The sequence below is a fragment of the Aedes aegypti genome, chromosome 2 (assembly GCF_002204515.2).
Source record: "Aedes aegypti strain LVP_AGWG chromosome 2, AaegL5.0 Primary Assembly, whole genome shotgun sequence".
Lineage (NCBI taxonomy): Eukaryota > Metazoa > Arthropoda > Insecta > Diptera > Culicidae > Aedes > Aedes aegypti.
Genome location: NC_035108.1, coordinates 62390395 through 62409852, shown reverse-complemented (window position 1 = coordinate 62409852; position 19458 = coordinate 62390395). Strand labels below are relative to the sequence as shown.

Genomic DNA, 19458 nt, shown 5'->3' with positions numbered 1-19458 from the left:
CCACTCTGACTGAACTAAAGACCACCGTTCAATGAGTTGGTTCACACTGACTGAACAATTTGTAGGAAAATAACAATCATTTGGTCGGCGTTAAGTCAGAGTGGAGCAAGTGACATTTTCGATATTTTCAGAAAAATGGGTTTAAAGTCTAACGCTCTGTAATTTTTGAACTCGTTTAAATTTCGGTTCAATATTTTTACACGTCTTTATGTTACTTTCAAACAATATAATGTGAAGTGATAATCATGAAAAATCATAATCCAAACCTCTAATAGAACGATTTTTTGATGGACTATGTGCACTTGGTCCACTCTGACTGAACCAAAGACCACCGTTCAGTGAGCTGGTTCACTCTGACTGAACAATTTCTTGAAAAATAACAATCATTTAATGCTTGCATGGTCAAATTGGGTGCATATCTCTAAGATAAACAAATTATCAAGAACCTTCGACACCAGTATCGTAAATTCTTAAATAACTCATATAGTAAATACCAAAATAAGTTTTGTACTTGGTCCCCTCTGACCATTTAATGCTTGCATTGCCAAACAGGGTGCATATCTCTAAGATAAGCAGATTATCAAGACCATTTGACACCAGTATCGTAAATTCTTCCATTCTATTCATTCTTCAATACCGAGATCAGTGGCATTACGATAGCTTGAAAATTAAGATTTTGTAGGGTCAGGGCATTGAAGACCAGAAATATTCAAATATGTGTTCAGTCAGAGTGGACCAAGTGAAAATCTTGAGTACCGACCAAAATATACTAGTCCAATAAGCGGGTTCTAGCACATTCCATACATACACCACAGAACTACCAAAAGCTTCTATCGGACTCCAAAATTGACTCAAAAAATGCAATAATTAATCAGTTTATTGCTTTTCAACACTTGGTCCGCTCTGTCTGCGCAGAAATTGTGCAATTTGTGACCACTCACCCAAATATGGTAAGTGGTCAAAAATCAAAATCAAATGCATCGAATTAAGTAATATTTAATAAATTCTATTGATGGATAAGTAAAAGAACCATTCAATGTCGAAAAATCTGACAAATCTCCTGAAATGTCTTTCATTTCCTCGCATTTCTCAGCGCGCTGATCATTTTCGCTGTTATGGTAATAAGCACTTAGTCCTCTCTGACTGCACACTTTCATCGATTTTTATTGATCATGCAAAGTAAATGTGTTTCATATCTCTCGCAGTTTACAGCAATCATCAAATCTGGTCAAAGTGAAACGGAGGTAAGGAAATTTCGCATCTAATGAGAAAATAATCCAATTTTCTCAAGTTTTGTACTTGGTCTCTTCTAACTTAACGCCGACCATGTGTCCGGAATATGTCCATACTTTACCATTTGGTGTTTTCAATTCTAAATATTAACTATATTGTTGCCTGAATAAAGTAAACTTCAGAAAATATTTTTAACCTGGAAGCATTCTGGATTACCCAACAGTCGAGCCGAATTTCCCATGATCAGGTTTGCCTTCACTACAGCTACCCTAACTCGTGCATCTGTTTTTGGCTATCCTCGCTGGCACGTTACATTTTCCCACACCTTCTCTAGCATGGCACGAACACATTTCACGTGCCAAAGCCGCGACGCGCAGTCTAACTTCGCAAATACACTACGACTGGCTTGCATTAGACTGATACAAAATTTCTTAGCAAGTTTAAGCATAGGTTAAAAATTCAAAATTTGCATCAGTCTAGTGTGCATAGTGCATACTCCTAAGTACTTACCTTCGCTCTGCAACCGGACCAGGTCACGTTTCTTGATTTTGTGCTTTCGTTCAATTTCGTACTTTTTGCAAAAGTACGGCTGTAGCGCATAGACGGGTGCCCGATAGCGATACTTGGCGGCGGCACTATTGGTGGATGGTTTCACCATCGATTCCTGTCGCTGTTCATCCGATGCAATCACTTCCCGCTGCTGATGCTGATAGTCGTAGGCGTGATAAAACTGCCTCGGGACTTCCTCGGCGCCCCCCGATCCACCTTCGTTATGCACCGACATTGAACCGGACGGTCCATAGTTTAGATTCTGCAACAGATTGGTACCGATTCGTTTGAGAAGTGAAATCGATTTCCCACCGGTGCCACTCGTCGTCCCAACCCCACCACCACCATCCCCCACGAAGTGCTGCTTCAACCCGACCCGATAATCGTCGTCCGATTCGGACGAGAAACACAACGGCGAAGGACACTTGAGCTTCATCGCGATCTCATTCCCCGGCGCGTTCACCACGAGCGAACACTTGTAACCGCGAACTCCGTTTCACGACCCGAAGCTTTTGACGCACAGAAAACTTTCCTCCTGCTAATTTTGTATAGGGAAATTCACCTCTGAAAATCGCACTTTCGATCGCGTTCGTTCAGACCGATCCCACCCGAGTCCGCACTTTCAATGGCAACAGAAGCGGAACTTTCTCAGCACCGAAGCTGGATTGGGTTGGGAAGGCGGCGCGCTGTGTCCGTCGTCGGTAGGATTGCTGTTGCGTCGGGACTCCGTCTTGCAAGACGAAGCCATATGGCGTGTGCTCGCTGGTTGCGGTGTAGTGGTTCCCAAACTTCTATCTTTTTACTATACTACAATTAACCTACACAAATGGTTTGGGCATAATTTTGACCAAAATTTAATACTTGTTTTTAAATATGAATCGTGGTTTACGGTTAACCAGCCGAGTGGAAGTTTAACAACTACCGAAAAGCTAAACATTACAAATAATTTGCAATTGGATTAGATGGACAAATTGATGTGAAGATTTGCGAAAAAGTTACACGTCTTCTCAGTGAGAATCGTGGGGGGAGTCGTGAGTTCGTGGAGGGAGTGAGAATCGTGGGGGGAGTCGTGAGTTCGATTCTCACTGAGAAGACGTGTAACTTTTTTGCAAATTTTCACATCATTTTGTCCATCTAATCCAATTGCAAATTATATGTAATGTTTAGCTTTTCGGTAGTTGTCAAAATTAAATGTTTTTTATGCCAAAATGTTATTAAGACTAGCAAAAGATATTCTTGGCACGAAACCATCGATGTTTTGTGTTTAAATCAGCACACTTGATTCGAACTGTTGCCCCAGCGAAAGTTTGTTTAGAACAGTCAATTTTGTAACTGTTATAACTAAAAAGGGGTAATTATTTTAACACAAGTTAGTTCAGCAATATTGTGACCAATTTGATGAAAGTCCATTGTAATGCTATTATTACTTTTCAACTGTTATTGTTTTTCTGAAAATATCAATTTTAACTCTAAGGTTGAACTTTTGCCCCACCTTACTCTATAGGCAAATAGTCAATCTTCTTGTCATAAATTTCGATGGAGCTTGTAAGAAACTTTCAGTGATTCAGTCATCAAAATCCTCTTGGAATCCTTAAGAAATTCCTCCAACGATTTTTTTTTCTCCAAAAGTTGAATGTTTCCACAGTGATCTTTTTAAGGTTGTTTTCAGGTAATCCCTTAGAAAATTTTCCAGAAATACCTCCAGGAATTCCTTCAAAGATTTTTTTCAAAAATGGAACAAAGAATTCCTTCAGGAATTCCCTAAGGACTTGCTCCATAGATTTCTCAAGATGTGCTTTCAGAACTTCTTAGGAGAACTTCTAAAAAAAATTTCTAGGAGTTCCTCAACATCCTCTACTTTTTAGTGATCCTACAGGAAAATCTGTTAGGTATAATTTAAGGTATTTCTCCAGGAATTACTCACAAAGAAATCTCCAGAAATTGCCCTTCAATTTTCTATAAGGATTCCTCCAAAAAACCCGTTACAGCGATTTCAACATGGATAACTCCAATGATTCCTACAAAGATTTCTTCAGTTATTTGTACAATGGTTCCTCTAAGAATAGTTCCAAATGTTTTAACAGGAATTCCATTGGATATTCCTTAAAAATTTAGGTTGTTTATTGATGGAAAGGTTACGGGTTATCAGTAGTTATTTCGCTAGTTCAAAAAGTTTTTTCCTAAGTATGACACCATTTATAACGCTCAGAAATTCAGGAATTCATCGAAAAATTCTTCCAGAACTTTTTTTTTAGAAATTTATTCATCGTTTCATTTAAGGAATCCTTCAGAGATTTCATCCAATGGATTTTTCCGAAAATTGCGTTATGGATTTCTCCAGCAATTTCTGCATAAAAATCGTTACAGTACAGGGGATTCAAAAATGCTTATTCATATTACTTTGAGCACGCTTTGTACATATTTGTAGGGTACAGGTACTTACTTACTTATTTGGCTTTACATCAATTATCTTGATAAAGCCTCGCCAACAATATTTCGCCAATTCCCTCGGTTCATGGTACAGGTATGTTCCGTTTTTATCAACACGATCGGCAGTTTTCAGTTGATAAAATCGGAACCGTGACAAAAACGGAATAATTTTCTTAGACAAAATATTTTACAAATTTTAAAACAAAATTGCAGTTTTGCCAGGATAACACACAATTTCATCATATAAATGCACAGTATTGATGTTTTGGAGCTGTGATTGGTATTAAGATTGTTCATTCGTATAATATCGTAAATAAAGTTGATTGGGTCTGCAATCATTCAATATGATTATTTAATGCGATAAATCTTTAATAGTTTAAGTTTTGTTGGTTAGATATTCATTGTATTTAATATGGAATATTAAACTGATAATCACATAAATGTGCATTACATAATGAGATGCGTCATATTTGTAAAAATAACTACAAGGAAGTGGGTCGAGCTGATAATTGTCTTTTCTTTCGAGAAATATTTGACACGAATCAATTTCTTTTTCTTCTGTCCATGCTCATCCTTTTGCTTTTCATAAGAACAGTAATCTGAAAAAAGACTTTTCCTCAGTTGGGATGTAATGCCATACAGACATTACATCCCAACTGAGTTCCGCAGTTATCAACTGAGAGTTTTTTATTTTGCTAAGGTACATTTTGCACACATTTGACATCCGATCGGTGATTAAATGTGGGGATATGTTGCGATAGTTTTGCAAGCTTAAATGAATATTTACGGTTTCCTGTGCTTTTCATTGTCAAAATCTATTCTGTAGAATGATTGGGTAATTTTTCTTCACTGATTCGACTGGGATGCATTAATCGCCATTCTAGAACAGCGCCACCTTTACCGTTTATCGTTGAATCACGAATTGGCTAGCACTAACCTAAATTAAAATCCTACTATATTTTTTTGGAAAAACTATGTTGAATAGGTTTATCAAAAACACAAAGTGTACAAACTCCAAAACAAGCATGACCAAAATAGAACGTTTTGGTTAGAATGTCTTTTGCTAAGGGTTATGAATAAGCGTAAGGTAGTTGTTTATTAATTTGTTGGTCTCCACGATGAGGTGCGTGTCCGCTCAAAAATCAAGATCCCAAAAAAATTGGGATGGGAACGTGCGTGACGTGAGACGATTCAGTATCAACCGTTTCTCAAACTGTTAGCCATCAGCCTCTTTCTATTTTCCCTGATGCAAACTTATTGTATGAAGATTCCAAATATTTCAATAGATTGTTAAGTTTTGCTGGAACTCTTCCCCTACCCTTGAAACAGGACCTAATCAATGGCTAATGCTATAATCTGTGTAATGTTATCGATTTTGAGAGATGGAAGATAATGTAAAAAATATGACGAGATCGACAGTCTTAAATAAAATGAGCTCGATAATGTTCCTTGCCATTGCTTAAATATTGTTAAGTTCATACCCAGGTACATTATTTATAACAAAGAATTGATAATTCTCATTACTATACGCCTATCACATTTACATAGAAAATTATATGATGCCATGTTATATAAGAATAAGTAGAGGTCTCTGCAACACGAATTCCAGACGATACTAGCATGCTTGATTATACTCCTGTACATCATCAGAGTTCAGTAACATACTCTAGAGCAGCGTTCTCCCGTTACCTTTTTCCGAGCGACTGAAAAATAATAAGCAAAGAGTTATCGAAAAATCAGCGAGAAAGATGCAGAACAGAGCAAAATTCAATGACACAAGTGCCATAACAACTCCGCGAGTGCTGTTTTGTTCGGACGGGACACTCAAGAGTTCTTTCAAAGTGTGGGTAAATGTGACCTTAGCAACAAGAGAGAAAGAGAACCAGAAAAATATCCTCGTACTTTTTGCACTCTCATTCGAATCGTTTGAGGATCTGTGTTGAAAATGTTGAGTGCAATTTTTGCTCCTCAATAAAACATAAAAATCGCCTCATTTTTGCATCGTAGAGGAGTTCTGTCAAACCTGGTTGCTAGGACGTGGCCAGAGCAACTCTCGAATATTGAAAGATGCATCAATCTTGTCCATCAGCCCATGCTAAATTTGAAAACTTCAATTAATTAGCGGATAGGAAGGAATCAAACCATATTGAATCGTATATGACTTGACACCTACCATGTTTCATAGGTGATCAACACCAACATAATGTCGAAAATTCGACCCTGAGGCTAATGAACAACATTTAAATAGCTTTTAATAAGTTTTGAGTTTATATTCCAAGCATTTGAAAAAACTAAGAAAAAAACATTTTTTTGTGTTGATAAAAACGGAATAAATTGGTGACGAAATCGGAACGTGACAAAATCGGAGCGTGACAAAATCGGAACGTGATAATAACGGAACATACCTGTATAACAAAATTTTAAAATTCTGGATTCAGATTCAGAATACGTATAATCCTGTAGAAGCTCGCAAGTTGATGAGCAGGCTCTGCGCCAATGAGGACGTTATGCCGAGGAGAAGAAGGGAAAAGGAAAAATCTAGATACACTCTAAGTAATCCTATTGCCCACGTACTCCTCCAAAGATCCCTTCAGGACTTCCTTTAGGACTTGAATAGAATCGAAACGTCGGGAAAAATCTAAATCTATCGTTTTAATTACCCCAGGCGTTTTGCAGCGCCCTAAATAAATAGCTACATACAATTTAACAATACAATAGTTACTCAATTTTTTCTTGGCTGCTCCAGGAAGCATTCATCCGGCGATTTCCCAAATATTTCTCCAGGGATTTCCCCATTCCTGTAGAAGTTTCTTCAGAGTAGGAATACTTGAAGGAACTCAAGGATGGATTTTTAAAATTATTCCTGAAAGAATTACAGAAGGAATTCCCAGAGTTACCGGTCTTGAAAATCCGGCCGCGATTGTAAGTTCATTCTAGAAAAATTACTGGGAGTAATCTTTGGAAAAATCCGTGGATGAATTCGTTATGGTTTTCATGATTGGATTCCTAGATTGGGAAACTATCTGGAAAAATTCGTGCAAAAGTCTCTAGATGAACTCCTGGAGGAATCCGTAGAGGATTCCTGTAGAAATTCCTGGAGGAACCATTGAAGAAATCCCTGAGGGGAACATCATAAGAAATTCTTGGAGAAATTTGGAAGAAGCTAAAAAAATGTGTTTCAGCACCGAAAAAAAAAATTGAGGCGAGCTCATGTATGGCAAAAAGCCATTTGAATAAATACAACAATGGAAAAAACAAAACCTAATTTTTCCTCTTTCTTAAACATGATCTGCTGTGCTTAAAAAATAAACGGCCTAAAGATTTGTGTATTATAATTATGACGTTTTGAAAATATGGAGGAAGTGTTGCCACATTTCTCTATACACCGTAGACTCAAAAATCCTTTTTATCTGAACAATTCTGTACCACATATGGTCGGTGTTAAGTCAGAGTGGACCAAGTGACATTTTTCATATTTTGAGAAAAATGGACTTAAAGTCTAACACTTTGTAATTTTTTAACTCGTTAAAATTTTGGTTTAATATTTCAACACATCTTTGTGTTACTTTCAAATAATATAATGTGAAGTGATAATCCTGAAAAATCATAATTCAAACCTCTGATAGAACGATTATTGGATGGACTATTTGTAGATGGTCCACTCCGACTGAACTAAAGACCATAGTTCAGTGAGTTGGTTCACTCTGACTGAACAATTTATAGGAAAACTACAATCATTTAATGCTTACATGGTCAAATCGGGTGCATATCTCAATATAAACAGATTATCAAGACCCTTCGACACCAGTATCGTAAATTCTTCAATAGTCCTTATCGTCAATCCTGAAATCAATGGAATTACGATAGCTTGAAAATTAAGGTTTTGCAGGGTCACGGCAATGAAGACCAGAAATATTCGAATATGCGTTCAGTCAGAGTAGACCAAGTGAAAATCTTTAGTACCGACTAAGGTATACTAGTCCAATAAACGGTTTCTAGCACATTCCATTCATATATGTACCATAGAACTATCATAAACTTTTATCGAACTTTGGAATCGACTCAAAAAATGCAATAAATAATCAGCTTATTTCTTTTCAACACTTGGTCCGCTCTGTCTGCACAGAAATTGTTGCAATTTGTGACCACCCATCCAAATATGGTAAATGATCGAATCAATTTATATTTATGAATTTCTATTGACGGATGAGTAAAAGAATCATTCGATGTCGAAAAATCTGACAAATCTCTTGAAATGTTTTTCATTTCCTCGCATTCCTCAGCGTGCTGATCATTTTCGCAGTTATGGTATTAAGCACTGACTGCATACTTTTATCGATTTTTATTGATCATCCAAAGTAAATTTATTACATATCTCTCGTGTTTCACAGCATTCATCAAATCTGATCAAAGTGAAATGGAGGTAAGGTAATTTCGCATCTAATGAAAGAATAATCCAATTTTGTACTTGGTTCCCTCTGACCTAACGCCGACCATCTTTAACATAGAATGTAAAAGAAAACCAAAAAACGTCCATAATTTGGAAAGTAAACGTAGTATTTATTGAAGTAACGTCCATGCTTGGCAAAGGTTGGGTTGGAAAGCTTTTGGAAATACTAAGTATTTAAATAATAGTTTTGTGAAAATTAGTATGGAATTGCCTCAATCAGTTGGATACTTGATTTCAAAAATTGTTCAACCCAAAAATGTTATAATTATATCTCGCGTTCAGTACCATAAGAGAGTAACAGCAGTGATCGATTTCTCTTCATCGATTGTTTCCTAAGCTAATTACTTGCCGGGTGAATGTTTTCGACTACTACTTTTGATTCAATAGAAAGTACTCATCTTCCTTCGCCATCCTGTAAAAATGTTCAGAAAATCGATTCAGTTTAGTATACTTCTCCAAAGAGAAAGTCGATGCAAAGAATACTGTACATAATCTGTATCAAAAACTATCGACAAATTTGTACCATCCCAGATAAATATGTGCTTGTAGCTTGTAGGGTTTTTCTAGAAAATAATACCGTTTTTTGAAGAGGTGTTAGTATGTTTTAATTTAAGCGTGTATTACCTTAGTATTGGTTACATAGTACTAAAGTGTCTTTAAGAAAAATTATATGCGACATTGTTAGAGGAGTACACACTAATAAGACTAAAAATGCAAAAAGACGAAATCTGATCATTTTGAAAATAAGCTAGCAACTATGCCAATGTTTCCAAAAATGGTGTTGAAAATTGATCTGTCATGTTTTTATCGTCTCCGCAAATTATTATATTCGGCTGATGAAACGGCTAGTGCCGTTTGTTTAAAAAAATATGTCTAAAGCGGAAATAAACCGGTTTATTCTGCACGCGTACAGCTGGGCAGTGCTTCGTTAAAACCCAAGCAGAAGGTGAAGTTGCCTTGAGGCCAAACTTCAGATTTTCGGGAACTGGAGAGCCGGACAGGGGATCCGGCTGGGGGCTCAATCGATTGATCACTCACTGGTGGTGACCAAACGATTAAGTTTTTAGCTTGAAAGTTTGAATTTTTGCTTCGTTTCATCTTCACCAGAAAAACATTTTTTTGTGTAGTCGGCGATTTTTTTTCCCTTTTTAGTTTGTACGAGTGCTGATTGCATTCTAGTTCCAGGTTTTCGCGTCGCCGGAGTGATATTTTGCTATTGTGAAATTAACACGCTGATTAAAGTAGCTTCAACCAAAGTAGCTGCGAGCTAAGCTGCTCAATCAAGGATGGATGATCCATTTGGTTTGCTCATTTCATGCTTTTATTTTAAATTAAAAAAAAACCGTATTTTTATCATGACAACGATGGAATTGTTACTTAAATAAATTGATTCAACAGAATATGAACATCTAATTTTATCATTATAAAAAACAGCCTCTGAATGGTTCGACGTTCACGTTGTCTTGAGAGTATTAATAGGTGATTTTTTTACCTGAGGCTGCATGAATTGCATCGCTTACCAAGGTGAATCCTGATCATGCAGCTATGATCCCTCCCCACTAACAAAACTCCTTCCCGTGACAACCATGGAGATGCAGAGGAGATCTCGGTCTCTAGAAACAATGGATGTCACACTAACATTTCTTTCCTTCCCCGATGGCCGTAAGGACGTGGCCGGCACCGGTATTGACTGTTTAATTTTTGGAGTTCTCGAAAGTGTACATTGAAGATGGAAAGGTACTCCCAAGCTTCATCTATTGGTTCCTTGTGCAACATCGATTATTCTGGTCAATCAGGAGTAGCAACTACGAACTGTACGTTCATCGATGCTTATGCTTAATTTCAGATGCCCTTGTTTTCAAAAATATGTAGGATTTGTACAACTAAAAACATGTTGTCAATTTAAGTTTATTTCCATGCACATATTTGGAACATAAAAATGAACTGAAATGTCGATGTTTTATTTTTTCAATGGCATACAAAATGCACTTTAAATGTATTAGATCTTCTTCTTCTTCTTTTTCTTCTTTCTGGCGTTACGTCCCTATTGGGACAGAGCTTGCTTCTCAGCTTAGTGTTCTTATACTCTATGCCCTGGGAAGTCGAGAAAATTTCCAACTCGAAAAGATACTCGACCGGTGGAATTCGAACCCACGACTCTCAGCTTGGTCTAGCTGAATAGCTGCGCGTTTACCGCTACGGCTATCTGGGCCCCAAATTTATTAGATCATGTAACGTTCAAGCACCGTTATTGAAAATTGAACGTGATGCATTTTAAATACTTTTATCTGTGTGGTTCTGAGGTTTCATAACTATTCTTCTTCTTCTTCTTGGCATTAACGTACCCATTGGGACAGAGCCGATTTCTCAGCTTAGTGTTTTTATGATCACTTCCACAGTTATTAACTGAGAGCTCTCTTTGCCAAACTTGTCAATTTCGCATTCGTATATCGTGTGGCAGGTACGATGATACTATGCCCAGGGAAGTCAAGGAAATTTTCTTTACGAAAAGATCCTGGACCGACCGGGAATCGAACCCAGACATCTTCAGTATGGCTTTGCTTTGTAGCCGCGGACTCTAACCACTCGGCTAAGGAAGGCCCCATTTCATAACTATTATTAAGGCTAAAAGAACGGAAATCGGTTCGAAAATGCATTTTTAGAGCTTTTCAAAGGTATTTGCTAATAATAATAATAAATGTGTTTGCCATTGACCACCTTTTTGTAGCGCCACTTCTAGAGGTCACTGAAAGCTGTTTCAAACACGAACAGGTATGTTCGTTTTTGAAACGAAGGAAAGCCCAGAAAATTTCCGATTTCAGTCTCTTTTCTCTACAAAGATAAAGCTCAATTACAGTGTCGATTGGCCAAAAATGACCCATTGTAAAACGAAGGCTAATTGGATCACATTCAAGTTGAGCACCACTGGCAGTGTATCGATCATGGCACGCGAGTCTATTTTCCATATAGGAACATCACCATCGCCGAACCCGACGACCCCCGCTGCACCCACATCCAACCGACGCGCCGAGGAGAAGGTATAGATTTCGATACTCCGTGGCAATATTTAGTTGTGTAAGACGAGGACGGAAAAACCAAACGACAACAAAACCAACAAGTCTCGCCTCGCGCCAGTAATGAACGAAAAAACAAAGGGATCCGGAATCCGGATGACACTCGACACGGAAAAATGTATTGCCCCGGGAGGTTCCCCTCGAAGACGTTGTGATTTAGTCCAATAACCGAAGGAAGGGGGAAAGGTATTACTGTCTCTAAGTGATGAATGCTCGTTGAACTTTTCTAAAAGACTTATGTAACATTGCCTCACTTTGTTTACATCTTCCGTTGCATTTTTGTATGAATCGCTGGCCAAGGATACTGTCTTATGATCAACTTTCACAAACCCTTAGTATTACATTTTCATAATCGCAAGAGAACGCAAGATAAAAGAATCTCCCATTGTTACTTAGGTCGTTTGGAAAAGTTCAGCGAGAGTGCTAAAGGACCTATGTAACAACGAGAGACTCTCTCTTCTCTAGCTCTCTTTCGATTATAACAGTGCAATACTAAAGCTTTTGGGAAGTTTTTCACTATGGATCGAAATACAATGTCCTTGGCTAGCATTTAAGTAATACAAAAAACGCAACAGAAGAGGTTAATGTAGCTCAGTTGTTGATTGAAGAGAAAGTTAATAAAGAGAGCCTTCCAAGCATAAATCCTTATGAAAAGTTACGCGAGCTGGTCTTTGAATCCGGCTACGGAAATACAATTCGTGGAAATCACTTCTAGGGAGATCGCTACATCTGGTTTTCTTTCGCAGTCAAATGTGTCAACCAGGCAGCCAGCAAAGCAAGCAGTTTACGCTTCATTTGGCGCGGTAATGATCCCCTCCAGAACAATGCTGGAGAACTTGAAACCGATTCGAATTGCACAGTGAATGCGATTCCTCTTGCTACGTTGCTTGGAGTTGCTACAATGGCTGTATGATATTTTGTTTGGAAGAATGACACCCAAATACGGTTTATGATGGATGGTTCTAGGCTACTGAACAGTTGAAACTACTTACCAGCTTCGAGAGTACAGGAATCACTCCTTACGCCATCTGTAGAAGATGCTCTGTAAAAGAAACAGAAATTATGTAAAGAGGTTGTCCATTAATTACGCATAATGCAGCCCACAGACACTTAGACGGTTTGACCAACATTGACTCCGCCCCCCACGTTGGTGCTCATGTTGGTGCTATGTTTGACCGTTTGTGATGCTGCTTGACGAACCAATTTGACAGTTTGTGAAACCGATTTGACGGTTGATGAATGGGTCGGCCAAAATCAAACTCGTTTGATTTTGCTCAAACCAACGGTGGGTGGAGCCAAATGTTTGACGAACTGATCGTACTGTCTGTAGGGATGTTGCACGACGTCAGCATGTCAAATTGAAGCTTCGACGTCCCATGAACTGCTGATGCAGATTGGTGGAAAGTAAAAATGCGTGAATCTAGCAAATGTGCGCTCTTCATCTGGACTTCCTCCAGAGATTCCTTCAGGAGTTCTTATAGAGATTATATCAGAAGTCCCTCGAGGAATTCTATCAGTATTTTTTCAAAGCATATCATAAGGAATTCCTCTACGAATTTTATCAGCAGTTCCATCAGAAATCTTATCAGGAATTCATCCAGGAATTTCATCAGGAGTTTCTGTAGGGATTCCATCAGGAACTCTTTAAGGGATTTCATCTGAACTTCTACCAATGATTCAATCTGGTATTCCATCTATAATATCTCTAAGAATTCCTTCGAGGATTCCATCAGGAGTTCCTATAGGGGTTCTATCAGGAGTACCTTTAAGGCTTCCGTCAGAGTTCTTCTGAGGATTTCATCAGGGGTTTCATCATTAGCTCCTTCTAAGATTCCACCTGTAATTCTTCCAGAAATTCCATCAGGAGTTCCTCCAGAGATTATAACAGGAGTTCCTCGATAAATTTCATCAGGATTTTTCTAGAGTTATCATACAGAAATCCTCCAGAGATCCTATCAGGAGTTCCATAAGGAATCGTATCAGGAATTCCTCCAGGGATTCATCAGGAGTTCCTATAGAGTTTCCTTCAGGAGTTCCTCTAGAAATTATATCAGAAGTTTCTTCAGAGGTTCCACCTGGAACTCCTCTAGGAGTTACATCATAAGTTCTTTAAAGGATTACATTATGAGTTCTTCTATGGAATGCCTCATGCGTTCTTTTACGGATTTCATCCTACAAGAATTTCATTGGAAGTTCCTTTAGATAATCCACCTAGAATTCTTCCCATGATTCTAACAAAAGTTTCTGTAGGAAGTCCATCAAAAGATCCTTTAGAGTATCCTACTGGGATTCCTACTGGAATCCCTACAGGAGTTCTTTCAGAAGTTTATTTATGCATTCCGTCAAGAGTTCCTTCGGAGATTGCACCTTGAGCTTCTCTAGGGAAATCGTCAGGAATTCCTTCCATCAGGTTTTCTTCTTAGGATTTTATAAGGAGATTCCGCAAGGCATATTATCAGCAATCCCTTCAGGGGTTTCATCAGGAGTACCTATAAGGATCCCGTCTGGAGTTCCTTCAGAGATTCTATTACGAGTTTCTCCAGGGATTACATCAGAAGTTCCTCTAGGAATCCATAACGAGTCCTTCTAGGGATTTTGCCAGGATTTCATCCAATGAGTTCATCAGGAGTCAATTAAAAATATCATAAGTTTAAAGGAATTCCTTTAGGAGTTCCTTCAGATATTCTACTTGTAATTCTCAAAGGAATCCTATCAAGAGTTTCTCTGAGTATTCCATCATAAATTCCACCAGGAATTATATCAGAAGTTCTTCCAAGGATTCCATCAGAACTTTCCCTTGGGATTTTATCAGGGTTCAATAGATTTAATTAGGGATTTCACAGGGATTCCATCAGAAGTTCTTCCTTGGATTCCTTTTAAAATACTTCTTAGATTTTATTATAAAATCCTCCTAAGGCTCCATCATGAACACCTTCTAGGATTCCATCAGAAGTTCTGTTTGAAATTCTATCAGGAATTTATCTAAAGGTTCTTCAAGGAATTCTTCTAGTATTATTCTAGGTTCTATCAGGCTATTAATTATGCATGCCAACCTGAATTCATGAAATGGATTCTACCAGAATTTTCTTCCAGGGGTTTCTTTTTTGAGAGAATTGTTTAAAAGACTCCTCCCGGAATTAATCAAGGGATGCCTTCTGAAATTCTCCAAGGATCCTCAAGGGTTATCTGGAGTTACTCCTGAGATTTCACTAAAAATTTCTTATAAGAATTTTATCACCGGAATTATTCTACAGATTCCTTCCGAAATTTCATAAGGAATTTTTCTTTAGGGATTCTCGGAGGTTTTCAGGATTTCATCCAGCAATTTTACCAAAAATTTCTCTTAAAGATTTCACAAGTAATGTGGGAATCTACTAATATATACTCCAGTGACTATGAGGAGTTTCTCCTAGGATTCAGTAGAGGAATTCCTCTAAGAATACCTTCAGTGACTCCACCAGGAATTCCTTCCGCTAGGATTTCTTCTAAGGATTCTAACTAAAAATCCTCCAGGAATTTCTCTAAGGATTCCACTAATTCCACTACAGGTTTATTTATGCATTGCATCTGGAATTCGTCCAGGTAATTCTCTACGATTTCCATCAGGAAAATCATCAACAAAAATTCAGCTGAAATTCTTATAGGGGTTCCACTAAAAAAACTTTCAGAAACTTCATCAATATTTTTCCGGTGATTTTACCGGGAATTCAATAAATCCTCTAGAAGTGGTTCCAAAACATTCTGAAAAAAAAACCTTCAACGGTTTCACCAGGATAATCTCATTTTTGATGGGATTTGACCACAATTTCTTTCAGAGACTTCACCAATATTTTCTCCAATTATTTCACCAGGATTTTTTTTAGAGTAGATTTTTAAAGGAATTTCGCCAGAAGTTCTTCCAGGGTTAACACTGGGAATATAACCAAAGTTTTGCTAGAATGTCCACCAGAAAAAGCTACCACTGCTTCGGCAGAAGTTCTACCAGAAAACACTTCAATGTTTTGACTACGATTTCCCTTCTTAGAATTTTTCAGGGTTATCAGAAATTCCACACAATTCCAAGTTCTCAAGATTTTTTTTCCTAAAAAATCACCAATTTTTACGCGAAAGAATCGACTAGAGATTGAACTAGAAATTCTTTCGTTCTCTACTCTACACACTTAAACGGATGATATCTCGGTAATAATTTGACGATTCTCGGCAAAACTTCTACCGAGATGTCGGTAAACGTTTACCGAATCTTGGTAACGTTCGCCTAGATCTCGGCAAAAATTTTGGATTGCCGAAATCTCGGTAAAATAATTACCGATATCCGGCATAGAAAATAACCGAATTCTCAGCTGGTGGGTTCTCGGTGATTCTTTTTACTGAGGTCGGTGAAATAACACGCAGAAGAATTTCTGTATGTTAAGATTACAATCCTGTCAATTTCTTTAACTTGCGCACAAATAGTTGTTTCGAAATAAAATTAACTTACGCCAACACTAAATTAACGTCAAATCAAATACACACACTTCTTTGATTGAGCTATCCACTTGTACTTATAACAATTATAATTTTGATAATTATCACTATTCGGAAACATTCACCTCCCTAGACTTCAAGTCATGCTCACAAATCTTCTTACTTCTAACTTGCAAGGAATAGTGTAGGTGCTAAGATGATCACCTCTCACGCAGGAGACCACATATCAAGTTTGTCGACTAGCCCTTTGTTTTCATTTTTGCAATGTTTTTTTTAGATCGATAAAGCAGCACCGAATCTTTTCAGATATGTTGATAAAGCAGAACAAAATGCTGAGTAAACATTGCAAAATATTGTAAACTCAATAAAATTCACTTTGAGACAACTAAAATATAGTTAAATTTTGATGTTTGACGTTTGTAAATTCAATCAAAAATATAGTTGTCAACAACTATATGGTATAGTTATAGTTAACAATATACTGTCAATTCAACTATATTTTTAGTTATCTCCAAATCAACCTTAAAATATAGTTTAATTGACCGGAAAAATGATTACGAACACTATATTTTGTTCTCCGTGAATTTAAGTGTGTAGGTATTCCATTAGGAAGGAATCTTCAAATTTCCAAAATATTTTTCATTCAGAGATTCCACTGATATTTACGCAGAGGATTAGACAAAGCATTTCTCTGAATCCCTTGAAGGATTTTTAAAAAATTTCTGGGAACAATCATGGAACAATTCACTGTGAAATCCTTGAAGGAATCACCAGAGAATTCCCTGGAGAAATTCCTTCAAACATCTCTGCTAGATTCTTGAAGTAATTCCTTCGAAAATCCTAGGTCGAGCGCGCGTCGTAGGTTCCTTTAAGAGATACAGGGAAGAGTCTTTGAAGGAAACACTGGTGAAAGTTTTTTTGAATTCTGTTGCAGTATGTTTTGCTTAACCCCCAAAACCTTCCTGCTGGAATCCCTGGAGGAATTTCTTTATGAATCCTTTGAGAAATTCTGGGTAGATTACTGTAAGTTATTCTCTGCATGTATTTCTGTAGGAATTTTCGAAGAAATTTCTAGCAAAAATCGTGTCGAATTTTTGATGGAATTCCTGTAATAATTTCTTAGAGGAAGGGGTTCATTGATCAATCTCTTTAAGAATTTCTAGAGGAATTCCTGGTGGAATCGCAGGAAAAGAACCCTTATAGAATATGTTTAGAAATTCTTGAAGTTTCGCTTTAGGAATTTTTGAAGGAAGCATTGGATGAATCACTGAATAAATCTTTTGGGAAGTTTTTGGATAAATCCCTGGAGGACTCTGTAGAAAAAATACGAATTAAAATAATTCGTTATATGATTCCTGAATAATGTATGATGGGATCCATGGATATAACTTTTAGAGGAATTCCTAAAGAAATCTTTGAAGAATTGCTACAGCATAAAGAATTAAAATATTAATATTATCAATCGTGTAAAATACGGCAGACTTCAGTGGGCTGGTCACTTAGTGCGAATGTCGGAAGAAAGAATTGCGAAAATAATATTCAGCAGGGAACCAGGTAGAGGTCGGCGGCTTCGGGGAAGACCACGAATACGCTGGCTGTACGCAGTGGAAGAGGACCTGGCGACCCTAAACGTTCGGGGCAACTGGAGAAGTTTCGCCCAAGACCGACGAAGATGGAGCTCTACAATACGCCCGGCAATGGCGTGATGCTACGCTGTAGCCATCAAGGTATCAAGGTAGGTAAAGAATTAAAAAAATAAAGAATTCTTAGAGGCAGCTTTGGACTAAACTATGAAAAATTACTGAAGAAATCACTTGAGGATGTTATTTAACTTTGAAGGAATCAGTGGAGGAATTCTTGAATAATTAGTAGAGGAACTGTTGAAGGAATTTCAGGGTTAATCTGTTGTTACATTTCTAGAAGAATTGTTGATAAAAATCCTGGTTGAATCCCAGGAATAAATTCTGGTAGAATCCCTAGTATAACCTAGTATGGTATCCTGAAAATACCTCAAAGTAGAATAACTAGAGAAAACCACTAAAGATTCTGGAAAGAGTTTCCATTTCCATATCGATGACTGTTCAGAATAACCTCCCACAAAGATCTGTCATAATTTTAGAGTTTTGCCGGAATACTTCGTGTGAATTTTAACTGGAATTCCTATTGATGAGGAATGATTGATTTCTTTTGGGTCTTAAATTCTGAAAGTTCAACTTTCCCTCACTATGAATATTGCGGTAAACATATTAACTCTCACCGACATATTTCGAAAAAAATAACAATCACTTATTCACTAGACTTGCCGAGAACATTCAAAACATGCGAAGAAATATAGTGTTGTTGCAACGAACTTGGACAGTCAGTCAAACGGTTGCAGCAACATAAACCGGTTTGACTAACTTGGGGGCGAAGTCAATGTTGGTCAAACCGTCTGAGCGTCTGTGGGCTGCATAAGGTTATGGGATTGTACTACGTTTTTTCCAGATGTCGTTTCAACAGGAATGTTCTAATCTAAAGGAGCATGGATAGTCTTTAGCGACTGAATAGTAAGCTAGAAATAACATGAAGTAGTCGAAGAAAGATATACATGTAATTTTTTGACTGAACACTCAATGCAAAACAATCCTAGGACAATATAACTTGAAATAACCATCTGTCAAATAAAGAAGAGAGGATATCAGTATATCGGTTGAAAAGTATAAAGTTATTACAATTATAAGTTTCGCTTTTATTTCGGAGAAATGGACTATTCAGTAAAGCGGGATGTTCAAGAAACTGTCTTTCGATAAAATGGATAAAATGACTTTCGAGCAACTGACAACTGGGGGGAGCAAATGATTTGAATTTTCTACGCACCATGCAATTTACTTTCATTTATATTCATTTGAAAAATATTACTTTAGGGCAAAAACAATTTAGTAAGTTTTTACCCAGTCTACAAAAAAACTGAAGATAAACTTAGATACTGAAAATACATAAAATAAGAGTTTTAAAGTTACATTTGAGTACAACAATCAGCAGAGCAGCCTTTCTACTGATAAGAGTTAAGCGAACTTTTGACATATCATCAATTATAACCTTTGTTTAACAAACACCGAAACATCAAGCTTCCTCAAAATTCTCAGAAAGCATTACCATCAAATCTCTCCGGAAGCTTACCACGAAAATTCAACCACTAATTCCACTAATGAATTCAACCAATCAACATCATCACGTCACACATGCATTGCCGACCTCACTTCTTCCCAGTATCCACGC

General features: G+C 37.4%; 1 protein-coding gene across 1 annotated transcript in view; it reads right to left on the bottom strand.

Moving 5' to 3' along the window:
• LOC5576943 (sorbin and SH3 domain-containing protein 1) overlaps positions 1-12773 on the bottom strand; it is a 554761-nt gene extending 541988 nt beyond the window's left edge. Inside the window, exon 1 of the mRNA XM_021841007.1 lies at positions 12729-12773. The gene's annotated coding sequence lies outside the window, so the exon portion shown is untranslated. The remainder of the gene's footprint in view (positions 1-12728) is intronic.
• Positions 12774-19458: the final 6685 nt, after the last annotated feature.